The 17,490-nt window shown below is 35.9% G+C and overlaps 1 protein-coding gene and 1 long non-coding RNA gene across 5 annotated transcripts in view; one reads left to right on the forward strand and one right to left on the reverse strand.

Annotated features, from left to right (window-relative positions):
• Positions 1-17,285, reverse strand: part of LOC6052736 (cadherin-23) — a 244,791-nt gene extending 227,506 nt beyond the window's left edge. For 2 of the 4 annotated variants that reach the window (XM_038248958.1, XM_038248959.1), the window contains exon 1: positions 16,682-17,283. The gene's annotated coding sequence lies outside the window, so the exon portion shown is untranslated. Of the gene's footprint in view, positions 1-16,681 lie in introns of all 4 variants that reach the window. The other 2 variants (XM_038248957.1, XM_038248960.1) reach the window with 2 other exon arrangements.
• On the forward strand, positions 13,079-13,582 carry LOC119765324. The gene is made up of 2 exons (XR_005276646.1): positions 13,079-13,219; positions 13,292-13,582. It is a non-coding gene; the product is annotated as an uncharacterized LOC119765324 (long non-coding RNA).
• Positions 17,286-17,490: the final 205 nt, after the last annotated feature.

Consider the following 17,490-nt stretch of genomic DNA (forward strand, 5'->3'; position numbering starts at 1 on the left):
TGTTTGACGAATTGGTGCAGATTTACTATATTTGCAAATATTGCGCTTATTTTGCGTTTCTTGGTTGAAAATCTACCCTAACTCTAGCTTTTCTAAGTGGTCTACCTCTTGAAATGACCCGAGTGTTCAGGGAAGGTTCATGAGACGATGTGGGCAAACCAAGGTGGTTGGTCACAAAGGATTGAAGCAGGGCGATGCTCTCTCGAACTTACTGTTCATCATAGCGTTGGAGGGTGCTGCTCGAAGGGCGGGCGTGCAAAGAAACGGAACACTCATCACTAAATCGCACATGCTGATTGGATACGCTGACGACATCGACATCATTGGTATCGATCGTCGTTCAGTGGAGGAGGCGTTCGGCGTTCCTTTCAAGTTGGAAGCTTCGAAGATCAGACTGACCATCAACACTGCCAAGAACAAGTATCTGGTTGCTGGCAGAGCGCGTGGCAGTGCAGGTGAAGGTGTTTCGGAGGTGGAAATAGATGAGGTGGTGGATGAGTTTGTATATCTTGGTACACTTGTGACGTGCGACAACGACGTGAGCTGCGAAGTGAAACGGCGGATTAGTGCTGCAAACAGGGCCTTCTACGATCTTCCTAGCCAGCTAAGGTCCCGCAGCCTAAGGACGCCTACGAAAATCACGCTGAACAGGACCTTGATACTCCCTGTAGCTCTTTACGGTCACGAGTCGTAGACGCTAAAGGAGGCTGCCCGAGCAGGGGTAAATAACACGGAAATACCATATTTTGGTATTACTTGGTATAATAACAAATACCAAAATATGCCCTTGGTTGCCCAGTAATAGATGGTATAATACCATGAAATCATACCAAAAAACTGTATGGGGAAGATCAAAGCAATACCAAAACGTGCCATTCCAAGGGCAAATGAATACCAGACAAATTACAACTTTCCGGGTAAATAAAAATCTCGTTGGACAAAAAACAATGAGAATTCTCTATAGAAGTACAACGGGAATTCAATTTGGCTAATGGGATTGCAATAAGATATGGGTAGAATTGTGATGCTATATTTAAATTCTTCGAACAGGCAGGAAAACGAAGTCTTGCTTGGAGAGCCAAAAAAATATCAGTTAAAGAAAACTAGAGCAATACTGGAATCGAACTCATGACAGGTAAGGTGCAGACACCATTTTAGCTATCCGTTTACCAATTGAGCTATCAACGCTTGTTGAAAACGAGCTGCTGCTGCATCAACATGTTTTAGCTGCAGGCAAAAATATCAGGAAATTCAACGAAAGAGAAACAAACTAAACCAGAACGAGAAAGGCTATAGCCCAGGCAGCGTGGCATTTTTCGTGAGATTTTTGAGGATGCATGATTCCAACTGAATAGGATTCAACACAAATTCAATATTAAAAGGATTTTAGAACGAAGTTCGAATACCACATGCATACCAACATTTTGGTATTGAAAGATTTATTTCATCAAATTAACAAAGATTGACATTATTTTTTTGAGTTTATCGATTATAACGCAAAAGGCACACAATGTTAAATAAAACCATTCTAAAATTTATTTTTTTTCACGTTAAACCTATTGTTGTCGTAAAGTAAATCGTCTTAATATATAAATGTTTTTCTTATCAATTTCAAATGTATCAGCATACTTTTAAGAATGTTAAACATCATTTAAAATAGTTTTTTTTATGAATCACCTTTATTTTATAATATTTTTATTTAAAATACCTTTACAATACCAATGTATGGTATTCCCTAATTTATAAAGATCATCAAATGACTTTTTTAGACCAAAATAAAATAGTTGGCTTTAATTTGGAGTAGATTTGCGTTTTTAAGTATGTAAGTAAGTAACAGTATGTCAAAATTCGATATTTTTCTAACATTTCGTCGCCATCGTGCTAACTTGTCGTACGTGCATTCTGGGCCAAATTGAGTTAAGAACGCCATTTTGTGCAGCTCACAATGCCTCACCTTTTGACCTTCACAGATCCCCAAAATTCGATTTCAATCCTGAGATATTCAACAAAAACCGAAAAAACTCCGTGCATTTTTGTCACTTTACATATGAAAGTAGTTTCAATCTTGTCGTGCTATCTTGTCACTCCATGAAAATTGATGTAAGTGCGACAAAAGGCCAAAGGGATTTCAGGCCAGGAAAGTCAGGATGCGTTTGTCGCACGTACAAGCTAAACTACCGTAAACATTTGTAATTATAACTCGGGACTCCAGCAACCAACTTCAACCAAACTTTGGGACAATGCACAGAATGGTGAGCCAAACAAAACGTGTTTGTTATTGTTTACATTGCGTGCTCTCGTTTTTGAATATTCAAGGTCAAACATAAAAACGCGTTTTTCTCGGAACGTCAAAATGGCGGGTGCGACAAGATAGCACGACGACGTCGATTTGCTCAATAACAAAACAATACCAAAATTTGGTATAATACCAGAGATTGGTATTAACTTACACTTTAGACATTTTTTCAAGGGCTCGCGAAAACCAACATTTGGTATTGATACCATTGAATTGTATTATTTTGCATTTCCCTTGTTATTTACCCATGCTCGGGTGACCAGAGAGCACTTGGGGTCTTCGAGCGAAGAATCCTGCGTTCTATCTTCGGGGGCAAGCAAGTAGGAGACCGGTGGCGCAGGCGCATGAACTTCGAGCTGTACTTAGACTACAAACATGCTGATATCGTAAAAGACATCAAGCACTGATGTGTATCAAACCCTATTTAAGTCGTTGCTGTAACGTTGACAGTACTTTGTAAGTCAGCCGTAAGCTGTCTGGAAATAGCAGTTGTACCAACATTGCGGATTGTAAAAGTACTCTATAAAAGCGCCCTGCGCTAGTAATTTGTCCTCTTTCGTCAACGGACCCGGGTCGAGTCGGGTCAACCAAGAAGTCGTCGGAATCACAACCCTGGTAAAGTAAGTCTACAAACTGTCTCTTATTCCCTCGTATCACAATACAGCAATAGCGACGAGGTGAAAAGGAAAACGCGTAGATTCAGTGGTGCGAGTGAAATAATGAGTGTAACGTTGGTCTTCATGAGCAAAGTATACGGTCGTTCTGGAAGAATATAACCTCAAACTAACATGTGCTCGGTGGTTCATTGTTTGTTGGAGGAAAGGTATGGAGATCTAGCTCGGATCGTATCAAAGCGGTCAGTGAAGTGTCTCGATTGTCAGCCAGTGAACACGTGATCAGGAATGGTAATGGAAGGTCGAAGTAAGTGGAGGAGAATGGTGTCCAGTGGTCCAGAGCGGATTCAGGTAAATTCTAACATGCATGCTGTCGGTTAGTTTTTTGTGGTCGTCGGGCAGTCGCTTCGATCAGCCGCTGTCGAATCCGGTGTGAAGGTCATCCTTGTCGTAAGAGCCTCAGCCATGTCAGCTGAGAACAGTCTTGTCAGAGTTTCCACGTGGTAAGTCACGGTGTTTGAAATTCAGTGTTTAGAAGTCGGCAGTCAGTAAAAAGTTCATTAAGTCGGTCTATGAACTTGTAGTCAGTCAGTCGTTAGTCACGTGTTGATCAACATTCGTAGAAAAATGTTCCCAGAACATGAATTCGGTTAGTTCTTGAAGCTAATCATTGTTGACAGTGTCGAGTCAGCAATAAAGTCAGGCTAGTCCTTCGCATTCCAGGACAGGCTAAAGTGGGCTGGACATGTAGCCAGAATGTCGGGCGAGAGGGCGGCTAAAACGATATTCAGCAGCGAACCTGGACGGGGTCGTCGGCTTCGTGGAAGGCCACGTACGCGTTGGCTGTGTGCAGTCGACGAAGATGCAAGAGCTGTCAACATTGATGAGCGGCTCAAGATCGAGCATCCTGGAAATCTTCGATTAGTTCAGCCTTGGGTCGATTGAACCGTTTGCTGATGAAGTGAAGTAAAGTAAGTAAGTATAAATAAAGAAAAGGCTCATGATAAACATAATTTACATCGCTGCCAAATTAAGGGAAAATAGACAGTTTGTTAAAGCAGCATCAACTGGTAAAAAAGAGTGTAAAAGCGTTAAGAGATAAGGGAATCAAAAAAGTAAAATCGAAATAAAATGGCGGATAATAAACAGAAGCCGTTGAAGAATATCATAAAAACAAAATAAAAATAGAAGATAGATGGTAGCTGAAAATGGAATGAAGAGAAACCCCGTTCTGCGATGTTAAGGTACATCCATAGTAAGTGACTCAACATACTACGAATCAAAACAATACCGTTTACAATCACAAATTACATCCCTTTCCCACATTAACGCGCCCCTTTCTTCTAGCCGTCTCGACTCTGACCCTCGCTGGTCAAAGGTTTACGAGACGTTTCCACAGGCCTCCAGCTAGGTTACACCTTGTCATCATGATGACTAAACCAAACCAACGTGAAAAAAAAACGTGATAGGACACTTGCAAGGAACCAGAGCAATACTGTTTTGATCAAGTTGATCTAACAGCACTACGGATGTAGTTGGGCTCCTTCCGGGATGTTCCTCGCCTGGGCGTCAACCGACGAGTATCATCAGTATCATCTACCCTTGGCCTGCAATACCTTTCTCTGGTATCAATACCAAATTTTGGTATTCTTGAACCCTTTAAAATTTGTCTTAAGAGTGCACAGCAACCAAGGAAGTTGTTGTCTTCTTATTTCAAAATTGACAAACTTACGGACCCAATCCTGCAACAATCTGATTGTAAAAATAGGCAAATTTTGTTGTAAACCCCTTAATAGACGTTACTTTGGGGATAAATAAAAGTTAAGTCGAAAGTTCCCGTAGTTTCGAAAATACTATCTCTGTAACATAAATCTCATTGAACGGCTCTTTTGCTCTTTTTTTTTAAATATGGATGAAAAAGTTATTTTTTAAGAAGGGTATGATTTTTATAGCTATTTCACATTGGAATTATATAAATTATATGATTTTTTTTACTAAAAACGAGAAGAAGCTCTCGAAATCCATAGGTCTTGGTGGACTTTGCAGAAATTTCAATTTATTTTAAAATTGCGTTTATCTCTGCCAAAATTGAACTAATGCTGATATATTATTAAGAAAAAATATTCTGTTAACTCTTTTCTACATTCTGATTTGATCGATTAATTGTATAAAAGCTGAAGTTTATTCGGACAAGAGGATTTATTTTTTTCTCAAAAATCTCTAAGCTATTTGGTAGATTTTTTATAATAATTTACAAGTTATGCAATTTGAAATGCTTAAATGTGTATTCGTTTAATATTTTAATGTACGATCAGTATTTACAATGAAATTTACTTTGGAATTTTAAAAAAGTAGGAAACTGAAAATATAAGCTTCATAACTATTTAGTGATTTTCAAATATTGACATCAATGCTATTGAGAGTCTTTCAATATAATAGGAAGTGTCCAAATCAAAAGTGCTCCGATTTGGCTCAAATTTGGAGTGGGGGTTCTTTGGTCCAAATAATTAGACCTGTATTTTTTTGTTTGGTGATTAGGGTGGTCCTATCCGAAATAGGATGGTCCATAAAATTGCGTTTTTCGTCGATTTTCGCAAAAACCACATTTTTCAAAAAATCATATCTTCAGAACGGCTGAACCAATTTTGGAGCGCCACAATTCAAAAGAAAGGTTATTTGTTGGGCATTTAGGGAAAAATATGTTGTGGTCCAAAAAAACTAGCTGAATATTTGAAAAGGTCCTATGAAAATTTTATTTGCCGATTTCAAGGTCTCGGGACCAAAGAGCCCATGTCTGAAAATATTTTTTTCTGATTTCTTGTAATATTTTACACAACATACAACAAAATTGCGAATATCCATTAACACTGTGACAGGTTACCACCCCTGCACGGGTTTACCAACCCTGCATAGCTAATTAGTTGCAACCCATCATTTACTGCTTCATACTTCAATTTTAATTTATTGCCCTGCCTGGCTGAGTAAGCCACACACAGCCAGGCCCAGGACTCAAATTACATAACAATCGGTTCAATATGCGCTGGCATAACTGCTGTGCTTGCGCATGGGGCTGTTTCGGGTTGTACAGTTTTTCGGGTTTTACGGCAAAGTGGCCATGCGCTGGATAATGCTGATCCAGCGCAAAGGACACTTCAGGCCATAAACAAAGAGAGCCAACTCCAGATGTCTCCAATGAGTAAACTCTACAAATACGACGTAAGAAATGTAACCAAACTCATATAAAAGGGCCAGGAGCCACAAAAAAAAAGAGATTCTTTCTTAGAACACAAACCAGAACTGTACAGTTTAGTGATCGCTCCCAAGCCAGGCTTGAGGACACCGATCTACTTCGGATGACAGCCTATGGTCCAAAATTCTAAGACCCTTGAAGTAATCAAGGCTACAACACGTTTCGAAGATATGATTTTTTTTAACATAAAAACTGGGTTTTTCGACGCGCCGCGCGCAAAAACGACAAAAACGGGTAAAACTCAACTTTTTTCACTAAAACTGCGATAACTCGAAAATTAGAGCTATAACCTATACATGCGTCTTTCAATTACAAAAATTTTGGTACCCAGACATGTATAGGTCATCGCTGAAGTTTTCAATTTATCGCAGTTTTAGTGAAAAAAGTTAATTTTTACCCGTTTTCGTCATTTTGCCGTTTTTGCGCGCGGCTCGTCGAAGACCCCAGTTTTTATGTTAAAAAAATCATATCTCCGAAACATGTTGATTAATGGATATTCGCAATTTTTGATGTGTTGTGTAAAATATTACAAGGAATCAGAAAAAATATTTTCAGACATGGGCTCGTTGGTCCCGAGACCTTGAAATCGGCAAATGAAATTTTCATAGGACCTTTTCAAATATTCAGCTAGTTTTTTGGACCTCAACATATTTTTCCATAAAAGCCCAACTAATAACCTTTCTTTTGAATTGTGGCGCTACAAAATTGGTTCAGCCGTTCCGCAGATATGATTTTTTGAAAAATGTGGTTTTTGCGAAAATCGACGAAAAACGCAATTTTATTGACCACCCTATTTCGGATAAAACCACCCTAATCGCCAAACAAAAAATACAGGTCTAATTATTTGGCCCCAAGAACCCCCACTCCAAATATGAGCCAAATCGGAGCACTTTTGATTTGGAGACTTCCTGTTTGACGTGGAATAGCTGTATATATTGATGAGAAAGACAGTGTCTTGCGAACCTTCGTGGTGAACGGACACTAGAGCTGCGGTATTTTTTTTACTACCTAAGCTCAGAGTTATTTCAAACAAAATTCACAGTCTTTTTAAAGACTACCTGAGTTATTTTCCAAAATTCTAAAAGTCTTTTCAAGACGAACCCCACCTGAAATTTTGTTGTATTTTACAAACGAAGCCATCTTTTTAAGAGAACTTTGCTTGCAAAATGCGTCAAAACAAAGGTAAACGCAAATCTTCTGAAGATTTGGTCGTTACGTCGGTGAAGCGTTTGAACGCTAAACCGGCTAACGGAAACAGAAAAAGAAAACAGCCTCATCCGAGATCTGATTCTGATTCTGAAAGTGAGGTCAATCCTCCAATTCCATTGGCAAACGGTTTCGGTGTTTTATCCGAAACTGTGGACAAGGATCCTTCTCCTCGCCAACCTCCTGTGGCCGAATGGTTACGGGTTTCGCCTCATAAGCGGAAAGTCATGGGTTCTTCTCAGGGTGGCAGCCTTAGGTTTAAGTTCAGGTTTAAGTATGCGTGCTTAATTTGTATCGCCGATCAGCACAAATTCACTTATCAGTGTGGTGCAAGCAAGACTGACATAATCTAATTGTTTAATTAATTAATTGTTTAATTGTTTAATTGTTTAATTGTTTAATTGTTTAATTGTTTAATTGTTTAATTGTTTAATTGTTTAATTGTTTAATTGTTTAATTGTTTAATTGTTTAATTGTTTAATTGTTTAATTGTTTAATTGTTTAATTGTTTAATTGTTTAATTGTTTAATTGTTTAATTGTTGAATTGTTTAATTGTTTAATTGTTTAATTGTTTAATTGTTGAATTGTTTAATTGTTTAATTGTTTAATTGTTTAATTGTTTAATTGTTTAATTGTTTAATTGTTTAATTGTTTAATTGTTTAATTGTTTAATTGTTTAATTGTTTAATTGTTTAATTGTTTAATTGTTTAATTGTTTAATTGTTTAATTGTTTAATTGTTTTATTGTTTAATTGTTTAATTGTTTAATTGTTTAATTGTTTAATTGTTTAACTGTTTAATTGTTTAATTGTTTAATTGTTTAATTGTTTAATTGTTTAATTGTTTAATTGTTTAATTGTTTAATTGTTTAATTGTTTAATTGTTTAATTGTTTAATTGTTTAATTTTTTAATTGTTTAATTGTTTAATTGTTTAATTGTTTAATTGTTTAATTGTTTAATTGTTTAATTGTTTAATTGTTTAATTGTTTAATTGTTTAATTGTTTAATTGTTTAATTGTTTAATTGTTTAATTGTTTAATTGTTTAATTGTTTAATTGTTTAATTGTTTAATTGTTTAATTGTTTAATTGTTTAATTGTTTAATTGTTTAATTGTTTAATTGTTTAATTGTTTAATTGTTTAATTGTTTAATTGTTTCATTTTTTCATTGTTTATTTTTTTAATTGTGTATCATTTTGACAAGACAATTGACAATTTGACAATTTGACAATTTGACAATTTGACAATTTGACAATTTGACAATTTGACAATTTGACATTTTGACATTTTGACATTTTGACATTTTGACATTTTGACATTTTGATATTTTGACATTTTGACATTTTGACATTTTGACATTTTGACATTTTGACATTTTGACATTTTGACATTTTGACATTTTGACATTTTGACATTTTGACATTTTGACATTTTGACATTTTGACATTTTGACATTTTGACATTTTGACATTTTGACATTTTGACATTTTGACATTTTGACATTTTGACATTTTGACATTTTGACATTTTGACATTTTGACATTTTGACATTTTGACATTTTGACATTTTGACATTTTGACATTTTGACATTTTGACAATTTGACAATTTGACAATTTGACAATTTGACAATTTGACAATTTGACAATTTGACAATTTGACAATTTGACAATTTGACAATTTGACAATTTGACAATTTGACAATTTGACAATTTGACAATTTGACAATTTGACAATTTGACAATTTGACAATTTGACAATTTGACAATTTGACAATTTGACAATTTGACAATTTGACAATTTGACAATTTGACAATTTGACAATTTGACAATTTGACAATTTGACAATTTGACAATTTGACAATTTGACAATTTGACAATTTGACAATTTGACAATTTGACAATTTGACAATTTGACAATTTGACAATTTGACAATTTGACATTTTGACATTTTGACATTTTGACATTTTGACATTTTGACATTTTGACATTTTGACATTTTGACATTTTTTGACATTTTGACATTTTGACATTTTGACATTTTGACATTTTGACATTTTGACATTTGACATTTTGACATTTTGACATTTTGACATTTTGACATTTTGACATTTTGACATTTTGACATTTGACATTTTGACATTTTGACATTTTGACATTTTGACATTTTGACATTTTGACATTTTGACATTTGACATTTTGACATTTTGACATTTTGACATTTTGACATTTTGACATTTTGACATTTTGACATTTTGACATTTGACATTTTGACATTTTGACATTTTGACATTTTGACATTTTGACATTTTGACATTTTGACATTTTGACATTTTGACATTTTGACATTTTGACATTTTGACATTTTGACATTTTGACATTTTGACATTTTGACATTTTGACATTTTGACATTTTACATTTTGACATTTTACATTTTGACATTTTACATTTTGACATTTTACATTTTTACATTTTTACATTTTACATTTTACATTTTACATTTTACATTTTTACATTTTACATTTTTACATTTTTACATTTTTACATTTTTACATTTTTACATTTTTACATTTTTACATTTTTACATTTTTACATTTTACATTTTTACATTTTTACATTTTTACATTTTACATTTTTACATTTTTACATTTTTACATTTTTACATTTTTACATTTTTACATTTTTACATTTTTACATTTTTACATTTTTACATTTTTACATTTTTACATTTTTACATTTTTACATTTTTACATTTTTACATTTTTACATTTTTACATTTTTACATTTTACATTTTACATTTTACATTTTTACATTTTACATTTTTACATTTTTACATTTTTACATTTTTACATTTTTACATTTTTACATTTTTACATTTTTACATTTTTACATTTTTACATTTTTACATTTTTACATTTTTACATTTTTACATTTTTACATTTTTACATTTTTACATTTTTACATTTTTACATTTTTACATTTAAACTTTCAAACATTCTAACAATTTTTATTTTTTTAAGTGCAATATTTTTCTTATTGCTATATAAGAACGGTAACCGTGCTGCTAAATGCCCGAAGTTTCTGAGTTACTAAAGGTATGCGGAACTTTTCATTTTTCAAATTGTCGCAATCGAAATACATTGTTATGTTTTTTTTTCATTCAGGGAAATTCGAACAAAAATCTTAACATTTTTCACCAGTTAAAAAAAACTATTGTGCTGCTAATTTGTGTATAAAAATCATTATTTATTGACAGTGTTGCAAAAGAGTAATAGAAAAGCTATCAATAGATTATCTCTGCACCAAAAATATCCGAGAGTATAGCGGCCGTCACTATAGCTTGTGAGATCTCTTCTTGTGCCTCGTGATTCCCAGCGATGTCATTCTCTCTCTATCACTCCTTCCCTTTTCTTCGACAATGCGCTCTCACCGCTGAGTCTCTCAATCTCTCCGAAAACTGCAATGAGAGAACGCGAGATGGCGATTAGGAGCCGACCACGCATAACGTCCCGTTAAACTGCGTTTGCAAAATTGGTTTTGTGGTTAAACGCTGTTGCGGTAGCATGATCGTGCAAGCGGGAATGAGAGTGAAAAGGAAAATGTCAATCGCGAGTGTGTAAACACGAAAACGTGTTCGGCTATGTTCGGCGCTGAGAGTTTCAATGAGGAGAGAAGAGCAGTTGTATTTGAGGCATGAATATTCAGGCGGGATAATTGTAGTTGCTGAGAGCTGATATTTTGATATTTTAACAACCCTGTTTATTGATCTTATTTATGTTGAGTCAAAAGAAAACTGTCATACCTTCCACAGAAAAAAAAATCGTGGTAATATTACATCTTTTATGTCAGAAAAAATGTTTAATTTTACATCTAAAAATATGTGATTTTACCACATATATGATGAAAATTTACCGCATATAAGATGAAAATTTACCCCTGAAAATGATGAAAATGATGCATTTTCTCTCGCATATATGATGATGATGAATTTCGATTCCGCATCCACTAATCGATGGTGAAAAAACGTTTTTCTCCTGTCTCGTCAGATGAGCAGAAAATTAGTGCCAATAGTTTCGTTTATGCAAAATTGTACATAAAAATGTGTAATTTTAGTCATTTTCTGCAGAGTTGGAAGGATACATATCGAAATGTCATTGCTTGTGGCAAACATAAACAAGTCATATTTCGAACAATCTTTTTTTATTTTTGCCTTCCATAGTAGCTCATAACAGGACATGATAAGCTGTGTGCTGAGTAGACTCGGCGGTGGCGGAACGAGTGTGGCCAGCACTCGCGCTGTCCTCCGGGTGTTATCGTACGACGTCCCGTCGCTTTTTCAGTGAGGACGGGCGTATCTGGTCCACGAGCGGGTGACGGAAGATTCAGGTCCCGTTCGGACAGGTTCCATTGGCTACCATGGCTGTAGCTGGAGCGTTTCTTGTTTTCTCCTTGATCAGTGGGCCAATCCAACGACGCAGTTGAGATCCAGGACCGTGACCGCACCGTTGGGCATCAGAGTGCCGACACAAATGGTCGGCTGAATGCTGGGTGTAGTCTTCTGGGGCATGTCCAACGAAATCAGCTTGTCGACCTAGATTAGAGAGGACGTTAGGGGGTGATCTAAAACTTACCATCGGACATTAGGGAACCACTTGTGAATCGTTCTCGTCGAAAAGCATCGTCGGGTTGTGGAAAAGGCCGATAGCGTGTTTCACCGGGGACCACACCACTTATCAGCAGTACCCAGGCGACGGTTCTCGCCAGCTGCGCTGAGGCGGCATCCGTTAACATGCCTCACTGGAGAGCATTGGAGTTCCATTAGATATCATCACACTTGAGATATTCATCTGGAAAATTACAACAATTTTAACAAATTGTCATGTTCACTAAAAACAAATACTTATCTAAGTCCTCATTGTTCGACGCCCAAGCGGCTGAAACTCCCGGACGCGGTGCCCAGCAACTTCCTGCAACCGAACCAGAAGCATCACCAAAACATGTACATACATGCACGAACGACGGCCACGATTCATCACGAATCCCGAGCGGCCCAAACTCCCGGATTAGACCGGAGAAAGGCAACTTCCTCCAACGGAACCGGAAGCAGCAACAAAACACGCACACACGACGAAGGTCACGGAATCCCGAGCGGCCTAAACTTCCGGATGCGGCGACCGGCAACTTCCTCCAGCGGAACCAGAAGCACCACAATATAAGCACACACACGACGACGGCCACGTAATCCACCACGAATTCAGAACGGAACAAACTCCCGGACACGGCGACCGACAACTTCCTCCAGCCGAACCAGAAAAAGCATCCTTTCACTTTTTTCCAAACAACAACATTTGACAGTTGTCAAATTTGCAGTCTTTCGATGTTGATGTGCGGAATCTGTTGTTTGCAATATTGCATCAAAAAAGACGAAAAATTACATCTTCCAGCGAAATATTTAACATTTATAGAGTAAAATGTGTCAGGCTCAATTTTCGATTACAAATCGTCTAAAACAGATGTAATTTTACAACTTCCTTTTTTCCATATTAAAGCTTCAATTTTTACACAATTTATCATCAATTTTCTTGCTGTTGACAATTGAGCGTTTAATCACACATTTTTATTGAGCACAATGATGTTCGGTATCATCAATTTTCTTGGACGGGACCTTTGCTGTGTGTGTTGTGACGGTTTGTGACGAGTTGGCTGAAAGCTGCGGTTTAGTTCGTTGTGCAACGTGAGATTTGTCTGCGTTGTCGGGAACAAATTTCCGGAGAATTCCGTCCAGAATCGATTGAAATTATTGAAATTCCAGATCAACGAATGGTTTACCAGATCTTGCAGCTCGAAAAGGTTAGTTTATATAATAGCAATCATTGATTTGGATGATTAACTTAAGCCTAATTTCATCTCCAATGTTTTCAGCTCGTTGGTTCGTTGGAGGATTTACGGCATATTCAATGCAACTGCAAAGGCGGGCCGCAGGCCGCGGGCTAGTGGAGATCGAATTTCGGCCGCAACGAAAAGTGCAGAATGACGAGATCGAGCCAGGTGTTCCAAAATGACAAGGCCGGGTGTGCAAAACGACAAGGCCCCCGACGGCACCGTTTGCGAGAGCTGAAAGCTTCCAGAAGTGTTTTTTTTTGTGCCACGTGATAAATAAGTGTGTGATGATCATGTTTGTGTAGTGAATAAAACAGTTTTTGACCAAATTAAGCATTTTATTTTTCCTTATAAGGCTGGTACAAATATTTTTAAAAGTTTTTGTCCCCCCCTTCAAAATTGGCCGGAAAAATCAGGGGGCAAAAAAATATTTTTGCAATAAACTTCAAAATTTCAATGAAAATTCAAGGGCAACCAGCTGAAATCAAATTAAAATACATTCTCCTGCTTTTAAAATCATTTTTAGCATGTTTGGGTTTATAAAAAAATCTTAAGATTTTTTGAAAATTTTCGATGCAAAATCTTTTTTTTTCGATACAATTTTTGTTTTTGTCAGATCTTAGATTTTTTGAAAACTAATGATTGCAAAACAACTGAACTAGTGTAAAATGCACTTTAAAACACTTTTTTCATTTAAATGTGAAGATTATGGGTTGTTAATTAAATTTTTATATTTTTTTATTTTTTTGCCCCCCCCCCCCTTGACCTCGACCAGGGCCGAGGGACAAAAACTTTTTTAGATATTTGCATCGGCCTAAGGAAGCCATTTTTACCGGAATCGAACACACTAATACTATTGCAACTACTGCATATGTCACCAACACACTCAAAGTGGCAAACCAATCCAAAACATTACCAATACATAAGCGCAGTCATGATTGTGTGTGTAAAATTGATTTGTTTTAGCTCGAAATATTTCTTGCGGAACTCCCTCTCAAAAATCGAGAGAGACTTCTCACCTGTCCGCGTCTGGAAGTTTTTTTCACTCGGTTCGGGAGGGATTCCGCACGAATTTCCGCCGATCTCGGTTGCGTGTAGCGATGACTATTTTTTCCTGATGAGGTTGTTCTAGAAAACACGCCGTGCAGTCGAATTAAAAAATACAAAAATTAAAATTCTAAAAAAGACTTATTTCGTAGAGAACTGCTCATGTGAAAACCTCAGGAATACTAAAATCTGTTATTCCAAGGGCGCGGGAATACCTAAAAATAAAACTATGGCAATACCAAGTTTAGGTATTCAAGCAATGTTCAAAAATCTAGAAGACCTCAACTTGGTATTGAAATGGTTTTATTTTGTGGTATTATTTTACCATTGGAATAACATGTTTTGGTATTGTTGTGCCCTTCCACATACAAGCTTTTGGTATGATTTCATGGTATTTTACCATCTATAACTGGACAACCAATGGCACGTTTAGGTCGCTGTTATTTGGGAGCGTTCTTTTATTACGTAACGCAGTAGGGGGGGAGGGGGGGTCGGAGGCCGTGTTACGCTCCATACAATTTTTTTAAAATTTGTATGGAAATTTTGTTACGAGGGGGGGAGGGGTCTAAAAGTCCGATTTTTCGCGTTACGTAATAAAAGAACGCTCCCTTTGCTCAAGTAATACCAAAATTTGGTACAGTCATCCCACATATTCGGAACGGTTTCCAGATCGGCCAATGTTCAAAAAATCATAGCAAATCGATAATTGAACTTAATGATTCGCTTTTACCTTCATTTGAAAGCTTTTCTTGCGATCTTTCGAATGCTGTATCGAACATCTGCGAATTTTAACTTTTATATGAAGTTTTTGGAGAATTACTTTGACCCTTGAAATCCACAAATTCGGAACACTTTTTTCTTACGAATGTAAACAAACTTTGGATCTCTCTAGGAGTACATATTTATTACCAAATAATGACTTCACACACTGAAACCAATGAAACTCAAGCTTAGTGATGTATTATACATGGTTTGATAACTTTTTTGTGAAAATATCAGTTAAATTCAGGTGTTCCACAATTGTGGAAGGCACAATAACATCCCACAATTATGAAACAGGCCATTTGGAGGCAGTGTTTTGCTGATCTGGACAAAATAGTCTTGAAATGAAGTTTTTTGTTCAAAAAGTATTACTTTTACTAGTGAAATAGCTAGATAATGTCCAAATGAAGGTTCTAAAAATAGTAGAGTCGACAGAAAAGCTACTTTTGGCATGCTATTGAAAAATTATCATAAAAGTGTTCCGAACTTGTGGGTGTTCCGAATATGTGGGATGACTGTATTCCCGTGTTATTTACCCCTGCTCGGTATTACCTTAGATGGCGGTACTATATGGCGAACAAATCTGATAGTTCAATTTAAATAAATTCACATTTTTTTATATGTAGCTCATCAAAAAAAGTTTTTATTTTCCCCGTTAACTTTAACATGACAACTTTAGTTGAGAAAAACTGCAAAAAATACTAAACTGGTATTACAAAATGAACAGAGAACACTTAACATCTTCTCTACTATTTGGCATTTACTCGATAGGTGGTAAAAGATAAGCATCAAATGAGTATTAACCGATTTGTTGCTCACAATTGCATCGCCCCATTGTATAATCATCATGCTGATTCCCAGACACTTTCTTTCATGGCCCTCAGAAACTTCCCATGAATTGAGTATTTGTTGTTATGTTAATTTGTAACTGGGGTTATCAAACCTTCAACTTTTTGTATAGATGAAAAAACTGCAAAATATAAGATTATTTCACGATTCAAGAAAAGAAAATAAAAAACTCTGTCAACCTAAAAAAGATGTAAAGATTCAAAAAATATATTGTTGTGCAATCAAAAAGATATATTTGTACAATTGAAAAAGCAATATATGTTACACATTTTCAACACGACTGTCCATTAGGGTGCCCAGAAAATATGCTAAAATGACTTCTTAAAATCGCTAATAACTTTTCAGGATCAAATTTTACAGCTTTGGTATGTTCTACAAAGTTGTAGAGCATTAAATTTTCAATGAGAATCTCACTTTTGGGAATATTTGGATGGAAGAAGCGCACCGTGCAGATCAAACCGTCGGCAAATTGGGTTTTCCATACATTTTTTCGATTTTTCCCATACAAACTTCACCTTCGAGTATCAATGGGTAAATGTTGACCGATGTTGCTCATATTTCGCCCAGAGTCCTAAAATGGCTCAAGGAACAATATGGAGCTTGTGGCTTGTGGAGCAAAGTTTTGAGAAAAAGTCCTATATTCTGGACACCCAACTGTCCATGCCTAAGTGGCATGGGTATGAAGGCGTATGAAACATTAAAATGCCGTGAGGGGGTGCTCTTAATGCGAAAAAGGGGGTGGGGGTCGGACAGGGGTTTCTTACGGAAACTTACTTGAATCTGCTTTAATAAAGCTAAAATTTCCAGTGATGTTTAATCGATCATAAGTGTTCAAAATGCGCTACATTCCGATATGAATTTAATGATTTAATTGATCACTTTTCCCAAAATTTATTTTCTTCACTAAACCGTCATATTCACACATGCAAAAGCAGATGTACGGAGAACACACTTAAACGTGGTTAAAAATCAACCAACCGTCACTAAGTCACACATGACACGAAGCAACATAAATTTTTTGCTGATCTTTTGAAATTAAAATAACTTCCCCCTAGCTTGGGCACTGAAACAATAACACAAACGATGCGTCACCGCCGTGTAAAGCACCATAACCTCAGGTGACTTTTTCTCACTGAACTGGAACGAAAATTCTTGTATCTTTTTTCCCCCTCTTTTTTTATGAGTTTTAGTTTCGACGGAAAGAGCGCGTACGTACCACGTCCGTCCGAGGTGCTGCTCATAACTGACTATTTCAACGATCGTGCACTTACCAACTACAAGTTGGTAGCCGCTTGTTAAACATTCTGCGACAGACCGGTAAATTAAACTGCAAGATGGCAACACTGGAATTTGAAAATGTGCTTTAAATTTTTGCTAAAATATTTTGTTAATATGGTATTTGAAATATATCCGTTTTGTATAAAGTTTAATATTCTGAATGGTTAAAAATTATAACATCATTCTAAATCAGTCTATGACTAGAGTACTTTTGAAGCTATGAGATAATTTGATTTTTTATGCTTGGCAAGGTAACATCTGGGTGCTGAAAAGACAGAATGCGTAACGTGATTTTCGAATGCTCC

The sequence above is a fragment of the Culex quinquefasciatus genome, chromosome 1 (genome assembly GCF_015732765.1).
Source record: "Culex quinquefasciatus strain JHB chromosome 1, VPISU_Cqui_1.0_pri_paternal, whole genome shotgun sequence".
NCBI lineage: Eukaryota > Metazoa > Arthropoda > Insecta > Diptera > Culicidae > Culex > Culex quinquefasciatus.